We start from the raw sequence: 11,543 nt of genomic DNA, 5'->3' as shown, positions 1-11,543 counted from the left end.
GAACCAATTAGATCAATAATAGCCAATATATTTTGTTCTAATTAGCAGAATATACTCAAGTATAAATTGCATATTATGTCTTCCAACCACTGTGTAAGTGCCACTCACTGAAGCTGTAGAAGCGATACCTGTGTACAAGACACAAGCATTAGAGGAGGGCCTCGGGGAGCCTGATGTTACACTGGATGAGCCTGTTGCAGCCTGAACTCACTGAGCAGAAGTCCAAGAAAAAGACCATCGTGTTGGGTTCTGCTTATTTATTTTGTCTAGTTTAGAAGTGGCTTTGAAAGAATAGCTTAGAGACCCATGGACTTATTTCAGACACCAAGCTACACAATCAAGAAAATGCCACACATGAGAGCAGAAATGTTTTCTTGCAACCAAGAGCATACCTCAAGCATGAGCAGCAAGAGCCAGGAGGCTTGAAATGGGTGTGACCACCTGCGTGGCACTGCTTGGATTTCTAAGCAGAAGGGAAGAAGGGATGTGGAAGCTACAGAGGATCTTGTGAGCCTTCAGGGGAGCCAAGGGCAGAGGAGGCTGGTGTTGTGCTTCAGTTTAGACCTGAGAGAGAAGTCCACTCGCCAGGGGAGGCAGCTGATGATCAGAAATGGGAACGTGGCGTGGCCGGGCTGAGAGAGGACCTGCATGAGGTGTGTAGGGAGCCAGAGATCGACATGATAGAGCTTTTAATCTTTCAACCTAAATTTTCCTCTTTCTTGTGCAGCTGCCACACACATCCTGCCACCCAGAATAACTCCAGTATTGATCTACCCTTTGGGTGGCTCCCTTTGGACTTCAGGATAAAACCCAAGCTTCTCAGCATGGCTATCTAACCTCTCCATGTCCTGGCTTCACCGTGGTGGACGTGCTTGCTCACCATGAGTCCTTTGGGCTTCGGCCCTAATGCCTTTGCTCAAGGTAGTCCTGTCTCCTAGAAAGTCACTTCTTCCCATCTGTAATCTGCCCTAATAAGTCTACCTTCCATGGTCGCCTTGATTGTCCCCTCTGTATCATAATGTAATCCTCACAGCACCAGGGACCAAAACACAGTCTGGTGGAGTCCTGTCACCTTGGGGACTCTCAAGCCCCTGACTGCCTGTTTGAATGCCTTTATCCTGCTATTCTGGAGTTATCTATTACTTGCCTGTTTCTTCATTTAACTGCACCCTGCTTTCAGGCCTGTGTCTGATCATCGCTACTGCTCAGCCCCTAGCAAAGTGTGTGCCTCTGAAAGCACCCTGTAACTGTTTCCTCGAGGAGTCATGGTGAGCTCATTAATCCCAGTTACTTTTCTTCCAAATGGTATGACATTGGGAAACTTATAAAATCCATCTATGACCTTGTCTTTTTACTTATGAATTGGGGTAACAGAATCTACTTTCTAAGGAAGTGTATATTTTTTTGAAAGACTGTCAGTGGGAAGAGTAGGACATGAAAGAAGACTTCTGTCACATGAGAGGTGATGAACAAGTCACATAATCACAATAACAATACAGTTAGAACTTTTTCAAAAATTGTTACTTGTTGGTGTTTCATACCACTATCTGATTAACTTCTCCCAGCACTTTGAGGAAAGGATCCTTGAACCTATCACAGTAGCAAACCAGACCCAGGAAGTGCAGTACCCATCCATGTGGCAGAGCTGGGAATGTGAGCGAGCCTTAGAGGCCAAGTATTGGCATTTCTGTGTCCATTGTGGGAAAACTGGTAGCTGCTCTCCCTGTCCTGGTCGTCCTTGTTGGATATAGATTCTTAATAACCCAGATGATAGCAACATAGTGGACACTCAAATACCAGAAGAGGAAACCAAAGTGGACATCTACAGGAGCTGACACAGACCAAACAGGAGAAAGGAAGTAGAGTTCGCCTTGGGGAAGCATGAACTAAGTAAGCCACAAGAACAGGAGAGAAAGAGGGAGGAGAGCTGGGGCTGAGGAGCAGCTGGGTGGGAGATGGACAGGAGCTGAGACGCTGCCCTGTAAGTGATGAGGCCCTGGTGGTTGAAGCTGTTATGGCAGCACTCGCTGATGTACAGAGGTCCTGCTCCCTTCATTGTTTTTAAAATTTTTGTATATTTTTTCCATGCATAATGATCACATTCATGATAGGGGATTTGTGCCTGTACATGTCTTAATTCTTTTCCCCCATTCTCTTCCTTCCCTTCTGCTATTCTTTAAAGCCACAGAGGTGAGACCATGGAAGAGGAGCAGCGCACACGTGTACCTGTGTGTGGGGTGCACACATGTGCATTCATACAGGGAAACTTTGGTGCTGGGTCTCCTGCAACCTCCATTACCTTTTTAACTTTCTTCCTCTCTAAGTTTTACTTATATATTTCCCAGTATCTGTAAGAGAAATTGTGGACATATTGCATTCACAGATCATGGGGTATCAATCAGGAGCAGCAGGTAAAAAGCTAAAAAAAAGCTGTCCTTGGACTGACCAATGAGCCATTCCCATGTTCCAGATTTCTCTGTAGTCCAAAACTGTGTTCTTTCCTCTCTGTCTAGAGACAGTTTTGCTCAATGGCAGGAGCCTGTGTTCAATTCCTGCATAAATGTAGTTTCTTCCCTCAGCTGTGAAGCAGGAGCACTAAACACTGTCTTGTGGTCTGTAGAGAGCATAAGAACTCCTGGCAGCGTCCAACCTTGGCAACTGAAGACCGTTATTCCGTTTCCATCCACCTGGAGGCTGTGGGCACCATCACTGTGTGCCTGGGGACTTCTTACTTAAATGTCTTCAGGTTTTGACTAACCAGATGCTGGATAGAATAACAAAACAAATCCACAGTGAAAATTAGCTAGCTTGAGAGCTTTCTTCTAGAGCTAGAAAAAGTGATATCAGTATTTGGAAGGCAGGATAAATGAACTTGGAGAATGTAAAGCCATGGAGCCATTTATCTGTGTATTTTTAAGCCTGGCACCATCAGGAAGTCCTCGTTCCTGGGTACCATGGCAGATGAAGCCAGTCCTGAACCTTGTGGCCTGCCCTGCCTCCTGAAGATTGGTAGCACTATTCCAAGTGCAATATAGAGCACATTATAACCTGTTTAGGGTGAGGTGAAGGGGAAAAATTTTTTTAGGATGTTTGAGTTTTCATCTTTTTCTATCTTTTTTGTGAGAACTTCCGTAGACCCCAGAAAACTAAAGAATGGATCTGGGGCTGGGGATTTAGCTCAGTGGCTCAAGTGCTTGCCTGATAAGGATGAAGTTGTGAGCTTGACCCCTGGTTAAAAAGAAAAAGGGATCTGGGCAATTTCTGCCAGCTGCATCTTGCAGAAGGAAAGGACAACACTGCTCTTCCAGCTCAAGGGCCCTCTGGATCATAGTCCAGCCTCAAAGCTCAAGAGTTAATATCACTTGTATGCTGTCCTTTGTCAGAGTAAGTGACAGGTAGGCCTACTGGACCTCCTGAGACCCCACCCCAGAGTCCCTGTCACACAATCCTCAGTGAAAAGATTGTCTCCAGAAGTGTGGGAGAGGAAAGTCACAGGAAAATCATTTCTTTCCAGACTCTACAAGGGTCAGCAGAGAAAGGAAAATTGCATGCTATTATCTTCTATCTGCAGAACTGACTCAGCAAAATCATGAGCAACCCAAGAATGATGTTTTTCCTGATTCATGAACCTGACTCTGTTCTCATAGAATTTGATTTAATCAATTAATAAAATGCTTACATGCACTGTTTCTTCTTTATAATAGGGAGATAAATTTCTCCATAAATGTTCTAAAAATCTATGTCCTTGAACTGAGTGTGACCCTTTGTAGGTGACTTTTGGGCATATTGGAATGTCTGTAGTTTAATAAGCCCTATTACAGGTTTCTTTCTTTCTTTATTTAGCGATGCTGGGGATTAAACCCAAGGCCTTCACACTGAGCTACATCCCCAGTGCTTTTCTGTTCTTTTTCTTTCTCACTTTAGACAAGGTCTCAATTACCTAGGCTGGGTTAGAACTGGCAATTCTCTTAGCCTCCCAGAGTGCTGAGGTTACAGGTATGTGTCACCATGCCATGCTAAAAGTATCCTTTATGGATAAGGATTATAATGGAACTTCTTGATAGGAAATGAAGGAAATCTCTTCTCCCTTACCTTATAATTTCACCAGGCAGGCCTGCTTGAGAAGGCCTTCTGTAATCTTCTTTGAAAACCTCTTCACTTAGTTTTGTCTGATGAAGATGCTGAAATGCTTTTCCAGTTTGAAGGAGCCCAGCAGAGAGGGCAGAGTCACTGCTGCTCAGATAGATGCATGTTGGGAAATATGTGAGGTGTCTAATATAACCCATAAACCCAGCATCTCTGACATAGCATAAAATCCAAAATGTTATGTGACCCAGGAAAGTCACACAGCTTCTCAAAAGATCAGCTGCATTCCTTAAGCAATAGGGACAGTCACAGCTGCCCTACCTACTTTATACAGTTGTTATGGAGGTTAAATGACAATGTTTGACCAAGGAGTCTCAGGGCTACAAGTCATAGAGATGCAAGGGGTAGCTATGCTGTATGGCAGCCTGCCCTTGGCCGAAGCAAATCTGGAGAATTGGATTCTGCAGGTGAAAATGGTTTCTGAGTTAAAATGGTTAAATTCCGTCAAGGACTATGGGACAAAGCTATTGATCTTTCTGTCTCATTGAAAAAGAAGCAGCGCCTCTTGGAGACAAGTCTGAATTTTATCTGTCTTCTCATTCACACCAAGATATTTCTAGACATTGTGTCTTTGGATTTGGAAATCATTGCCAAAAAAACGTCTTTTTCTCTACACGACTCTGCAGAGCATCCTGCACCCACGTGGAACTGGACCGTGTGGAGCTTCGCTCCAGGGGCCAGGTCCGAGACATGGTTTGTTGAAGATTTCTGGAAAGGTGCAAGGGCATGAAGCTCAGAGGGCTTCATGACACCGCCAGCTTATGCAAATCCTAAGGCTAGAAAGTTACCTGGGCCAAACTGACGTTAAAATGAGACAATTATAGCTCAAAAATAGGTAAGTAATATGAAACTAAGCAGATACACTAGATTAAATAATTGAGTAAGCAATTACTTTTGTACAACTAAGCTTTTCTGATTTCTACAACAGTTTTCTTCCCATAAAATCATTATTAGTACTAGCAACGTCCACATTCCTAATACCAGCTACTGTTTATTGAAAAATGAGTATGTGTCAGACATTGTGCTAAGCCATTTATTTCTACTCTTTTAATCAGGTAGATATTATTCCCATTTAATCAAGTAGATATTATTCTAATTTTCATGAGAAAAATGAAGTCCATAAATATTCATTGCTTCCCAAAGTCAAGATAGTAGTGTTTATATCAGCCTTCACCAGAGAGAGTAAGACAGGAGATGGGAGGGTGTTGTGGTTTTTGCTATTGTATACGTGCAAAATGATAAGTACAGTTAAAGAACAACTCAGAGATGAAAAATCTATCTTTATCCTCCAATTAAATATACTCTGGGTTGAACTGTCACACGGAACTGACCCTGAAGTACAGCCTTGCTCTGTATTGACACAAGTGAACTGGAATGAGGATGTGTGGCTTCAATAGCCCTTCCACATACCAGACTTTCAGAGTTCAGACAGAAGATGAGTCATAGAAGAAATCTGCAGGCTTTGGCCGCAATAGAAATATTCACTTCCCCAACTGCTCAGCAGCAAAACACTGAGACCAATTACTTTTCTGTAGCAGGAATGTTAAAAGTGGTTTTCACTCTTAGTGTTCTTTTCACCATAATTAAACCAACCTTTGTGGCCCCTGCTGGGTTTCATTCTAAATATTCTACATTCCGGCTTCATCTCCTCTTGCTTGGTAGAGGTTAGGATCACTACGCCTAGGATCAGCAGCTGCAAAAATAAATTTGCCTGCTCTTTAATCTTGACATTATATTTTGCCAAATTTCATTAAAAAGCATAACTCCTCTACAACTCTCTGCACCCCGTACAAGTTTATAGGACATGAATTTTAAAACCCAGATGCATTTAATTCAAAAGATCAATGAACATGTTTTGGAAATTTTGTCATCCCTAAAATTTAACTTTGCATTAAACAATGCTATGAACAAATGTCCTCAAAATACCAGAATAAGTTCCTAAAATTTCCCTAGTACAAAATAAGAGACGACAGCTGTCCCTGAAATCAGCCAAGCCTCTTCAAGCCCAAATAGAAACTGGTTGAAGCTAACAAGTACAAAAGAAAAAAACATCTTATGAAAATAAGTCCACAGTTGATTATTGACTGTCAATGGAACACAGTGTATAATGCTCAGAAAGAGGATCATTTAGAAAAAGAGGATCATCCTGTCCACTTAACAGGACATTAAACAGGAGAATGAACCACGGCAAGTGGAATCTACATCATCCTTTCCGCTTCCTTTGTCTTTTCCACCATTCTATGTTTTATATCTGTCCATGCTCAGCATTTTGGCACCTAAGACTTGACTCCTTATAGGCTCTTGGGATTCCAAGTTGAAACAGTGATGGTCTATACCCTCGGGGCCATCCTCCAACTGTGGAAATAGACACTACGTAGGTTGCTTTGATAAGATGTAATGCCTGCCACAATGGAGAAATGTACAAACTGGGGAAGCTTGGGTACATACCTTTGGGAACCAAGGGATAGATTTCTTGAGGAAGTGTCAACAAAATGCTAATAAGCAGTTAGCATCCAGGGAGAGAAAAGGGAAGGGGTGTGTCAGACAATGTCACCATTGGAAGCAAACGACAAAAATATACGAAAGATCAAGATGAGTTAGGATGCTGATACCGGTGCAAAGGAAAGAGAGAGGAAGGAAGGGTGAACCAAAGGGGAAGGCCAGGTTATGGAGGGCTTTTGACTCTAGGGTAGGAATTGGGGTTACAGGGAACTGGGAATTAGGTATGGAATCAGGGGAAGTCCTGATCTGCTTAGACAGGTTAAAAATGTAAGTTGTCTAGAAATACTAAGAGCAAATGGAAAGGAGGGAAGCTTGGAAACAGACTGTGAGACTAATAGGATCACACCAATGTATTATCGTTCTCCAGAAAGACAGAACCATGGGATATATGTACACATAACACACACACACACACACACACACACACACACACACACACACGCAGAAGCAAATAAAGTCTGTATTTTAAGACTCAGTCTACCAATGCAAACATAAATTCCATCCAGAAACACACTCACAGACATACCCAGAATAATGCCTAACCAACTATTTGGTTGACTCATGTCCGATTCTGACACGTAACCATCATACCAAACCATCAACCCCACACTCACTGATTTCCTGGCCCTTGCATTACCTCACCCTCTATCAGCTTCCAAAGAGATTTTCTGATTTTGGTCTTCCATTCCCTGCATGAGGTCCTTCAGAAATGCTGCAGCTTTCAGGATATAAAGTGAGCTCCTCAGCAGATGCAGACTCTTGAAACCCAGGATTCTGCTCCTCCAGTCTGTACAGCTGTATTTCCACCTCTCCTTAATAGACACTTCCATGGATGGCTCTGGAATATGCTATGACTTCTTGCCTGTGTGTCCTTCCACTGGTAGCAGACTCTACCTAAAACAGGTTCCAGGTAATTCCAATTAATTTTTACAGCTCATAGTAAGCTATTCTGTTCTAGAAAGATACCGTGTCCTTCCTAAGCCAAATTAAAAACTAGGTCCAAGTTTTCCAAAGCATCGTTTTGTACCCCCATAGTTGGCTCTTGTCTCACTCAATTGTAGTAGAGGCAGATCCTTCTCACCATAATTAAATACTTATGATCTTCCAAGCTCTGTACCAAATGCTTTTTATATGTTACCTCCTATCATCCTTATAACAAACTTTGGTGGTAAATACTGGGAGGAACTCCATTATACTGATGAGAAACTACAGTTCAGAGAAGACAGCTAAAATAATTTAGACAATTAGTAAGTAGGAAAGCAAGGATTCATAACCAGATTAATTGTTCTCCTAAACTTGCTCTTGCATCGTGCTGCACAATTTGAGTTTCTTTTTCTCAAGTAATGCACATTGTAAGGATAGAAGTGGTCCTCATATTTGCATCCATAGAACCTCTCTCCCTGTGTGGGAAGCCCTGTAATTGGCTGCCACCTTATATCTGCAGACTGCACCACCTTAACTCCCTCTAGGAGTTAAGTTTAGTAGTCAAGCAGCACCTTGCCTACCCAGCTTGTTTGGCCTATTCAGGAATTATGCTAATCCACCCACCTATGAGCCTATGGGAAATTTGAATTGACCTATAACCCTCGGTCTTGCCATTGTTGCTGTTAACCTGCTGATGTCTCAGAACCCAACTCCCTCCTCCTCAATACCCTATATATTCCTTGAATAAACAAGACTTGATCGGAAGGGCTTCATCTTGTCTCCTTCCTTTGTGTCTCTTGTTCCTTTTCATCCCCATGCCCCCTCTAGGGTCTCTGTGGACTTACCCACAGGCTGGGACATCCTTAGTGTATAGAAACAAAAGCTTGTTGAATGAATGCAAATGAATAAATGAGTAGTAGAGACAAGAAATGAAATGGGGTGAGAAAGTAGGCAGAGCAATCCCAGAGAGCTCCTTCATAAATTTTGGCCATGTAAAGAGGAAAAAAGAAAAAAGAATCAATGTAGAATGGTTCTGAAGGATATATAAAATCAAAGGGAAAGGTGAGTGTGTGTGTGTGTGTGGGGGGGTGTTACGGCTGAAGACATGTTCCAGTGAAACTAGAAAGAGTGAAAACAGAAGATGAAAGAACTTTGTAATGGAACAGGTTCCTAGAGCTCACCCAAAGACATGAGATCAGGCAAACAGCGTGGACGATGAAGTCATCCCTGGCACATTCTAAATTCAAGCTTTCACTTTGTAATATTTCTCAAAGGATGTATCTCCGTGAACATTCCATTTAGAAACTACATGATAAATATTCACTGGTGGCTGCATAAATGAGCAAAGTGAAATGGCACGAATCCAATCAACCCATTTCACTCCATTTGCAGCTGCTTGTGAAGGGCAAATCTGGAATGTGCTCAGCGATGACTCTAAGTAGCATACAGAATATGAGAACATGATCAGGCCTAGAGAAGAGGTGGCCCAAGTCCATCATTGTACAAAGGAGGAAACTGAAGCCCAGAGAGGAAGGCAAGTGACCCTGAATGACCGCAACTGAGTGGCAGCAGGATCACGTCTGGACCCTGAATCTTGAGAGTGCTAGACTGAGCCTCACAAGCCTTTTGCTGTTTGGCAGAAAGGGCTGCACAGCAACACAAATCAGGTGGAACTGAGTGCAAGCCTAAGTGTGGCAAAGGACCCTGATGATTAAAGGAGATGATTGATTAAAAGGGAATACATGTCAGGCACTTTACACAGTGTCTGGGCCATGCTAGATGCTCAAAAGAGGCAGTCCATTGTAAAAGTCCACCCTGGGTTGTCCCAAGAAAGATTTGTGTGTGTTGTGTCCATGCATTCACTCACAATGAATCCTATCCCATGAAGACGTGGAGAAGGACCTTTGATCAATTTAAAAATGAGCTTAGTAGTCAGAGATATAGTGAATGCAACTTGAGAAAGAAAAGTGTTCCTTCTAGGAGCTGCCATAGGAATGAGTTTGATGACTTCTACTATCTGAGATCTGTTATCTATATCTCTAAGCATGAGGCTTAGCCTGGATGAACAAGGTCCAGTGTTTCCCCATGTTCAGTCTGAGGTCCACTTTGAAATGCTCCCCTGGGCTTGGAAAATTCCCCAAGGGCAGAAACACCCGTGTCAGCCCCTAACCAGTACCCCACACCATGCAGGCAGCTTGGGGAGCAGGGTGGCTGACCTACATTCTTTGTGCCCCCGGCTCTCCATGACAGGCTTCCAGCAGTCTCCTTGCTGACATGGAGACATCTGCGCAGTGCTGTGGGAGGACGTGGTGAACTTGCCTGCTTGTGACCTGGGACAGAGAATGAAGGGCTTTAGTGATTTCCAAGATGTAAGCACACGTTTTCTCAAAGTTTTTGGATCCTAACACACACACATTCTGAACACTTCCCGTGTTCCCTTCTGCACCCCTTTTCCCCATAACCACTTGTTTGTTCACTGTTCTCATTATGCTCCCTCCTAGTCCCTGCCCAGCGCTGTGGGAGCCTGAGAGCTTTGTATACAACCACTGTGGATATTTTCCCTTATTTTGGTACAGGACTTGCTCTAGGCTTTATTTCATACTCCTCTATTTCAAACCTTCCTTTTTCTGGGACTTCCCAGCCTCAATTTTATTGACATCACCCTAGATTCTCCTTTCTGGCTTTCATCAGTTGCTTCTCAGTGTAGTTCCTTTGAATCCACCCCTTCAGCCCTTTACTCAACAGCCCCAAGCAACTGATGTCCTGTTCTTGGGGCCAACCCAGTAACCAGATCTAGGTCAGGCTGAGTGTCCTGTTGCAGGGGAGCTAGAACTGTTTCCAATAATATCTAAGTTCCATTTCTGTGACAGCCAGTGTCATTGCCCTTATCCATGCTAAGTCCAGTATCCTTTGGGCCCAAAGTTGTAGTAGCTACATTTCTGTACGTGAAAGCTTTTACCCTCTCTTTTGCTTAGAGGTGCCATAGTCCCCAGAGTAGCTTTCAACAAACTCCAACATGAGGTGGTGTGTAAGTACTCGAGCTTCCTCGCACATCTGAGGATATGATTCTAAGAAGTGGGTTTCCCACCACAGTCTTCCCATGGGTAAAGGTCCCCACCAGAGTATCTGATTCAGTTTACTGGCAGCCTTCTCTTCTCCATCACTACCCTCCAGTGATTCCTGCATCTCCCAAATAAACCAGTTATGCTCAAATCTGTGCCTTAAATCTAGATTCTAGGAGAAGCCAAAGTAAAACAGTTTTGAAACTCATTCCTTGGAGGAAAATTGGAAATGAACCAAGACTAGAAAAGATGAGTAGGCAGTTGTCGTGCAACACCTATGGGAGTGCTCAATCTGGGCTCTGAACAGTGCCCAGCTGCACACATGTGACCCTGACAGTGCTCACCTCCCTCCATGCGAAGCCTTGGCAACTCACCCACCTCACCCTGGTCCTGGCCCAGTCTGTGGAGGACTCCTGAAAGCTAACTCCTATTATCGTTAGCAGTATCACTAGGTTGGAATTGTTTGGTCATTTTATGTCCATGCAATTATTGTTAATATAATCATCTTCCATTTTAAAATGTAATTTCTGAGAGATCCTGTGCTGATTTGAATCATTTTCAGATTACATAATATGATACTCTGAAGGACTGAATTGTTTTTCCCTTCTCCCCAAATTCGTATTGGAGCTCTGTCTTGGTTACTTTTTTCTCATTGTTGAGACAAAATACCAGGTGCCCAAAATTAGGGAAGGTAAGGCTTTTTTCTTACAGTTTTGGAGGTTTCAGTCTATACTCAGCTGGCTCCAAGGCAGGGTGGCATAGCAGAGCTGCTGTTCATGGCCCCCACAAAGCAGCAAGAGCCAACCATGCAAAAGAGAAAAGACAAACCTTCTTTCTGCCCTTACCCTGTATATAATCTCTACCCCTGGTGGGTGTAGCACTCACATCATCAATCCCAGTGCTAAACAA

General features: G+C 43.2%; 2 long non-coding RNA genes across 2 annotated transcripts in view; both read right to left on the bottom strand.

The window, feature by feature from the left end:
• Nucleotides 1-242: 242 nt before the first annotated feature.
• LOC134477917 (uncharacterized) lies at nucleotides 243-4,651 on the bottom strand. The gene is made up of 2 exons (XR_010050227.1): nucleotides 4,093-4,651; nucleotides 243-2,764 (listed from the first exon to the last, which is right to left on the bottom strand). It is a non-coding gene; the product is annotated as an uncharacterized LOC134477917 (long non-coding RNA).
• A 514-nt stretch (nucleotides 4,652-5,165) lies between these two features.
• Nucleotides 5,166-11,543, bottom strand: part of LOC134477916 (uncharacterized) — a 36,790-nt gene continuing 30,412 nt past the window's right edge. The window contains exons 3-4 of the long non-coding RNA XR_010050226.1: nucleotides 9,793-9,902; nucleotides 5,166-7,542 (exon numbers count right to left, since the gene is read on the bottom strand). This is a non-coding gene — a long non-coding RNA (uncharacterized LOC134477916). The remainder of the gene's footprint in view (nucleotides 7,543-9,792; nucleotides 9,903-11,543) is intronic.

The sequence above is a fragment of the Cavia porcellus genome, unplaced genomic scaffold (genome assembly GCF_034190915.1).
Source record: "Cavia porcellus strain 051 isolate PalLab524CR breed Dunkin Hartley unplaced genomic scaffold, mCavPor4.1 scaffold_10, whole genome shotgun sequence".
NCBI classification, from domain to species: Eukaryota; Metazoa; Chordata; class Mammalia; order Rodentia; family Caviidae; genus Cavia; species Cavia porcellus.
This window is presented reverse-complemented; position numbering and strand designations above follow the sequence as displayed.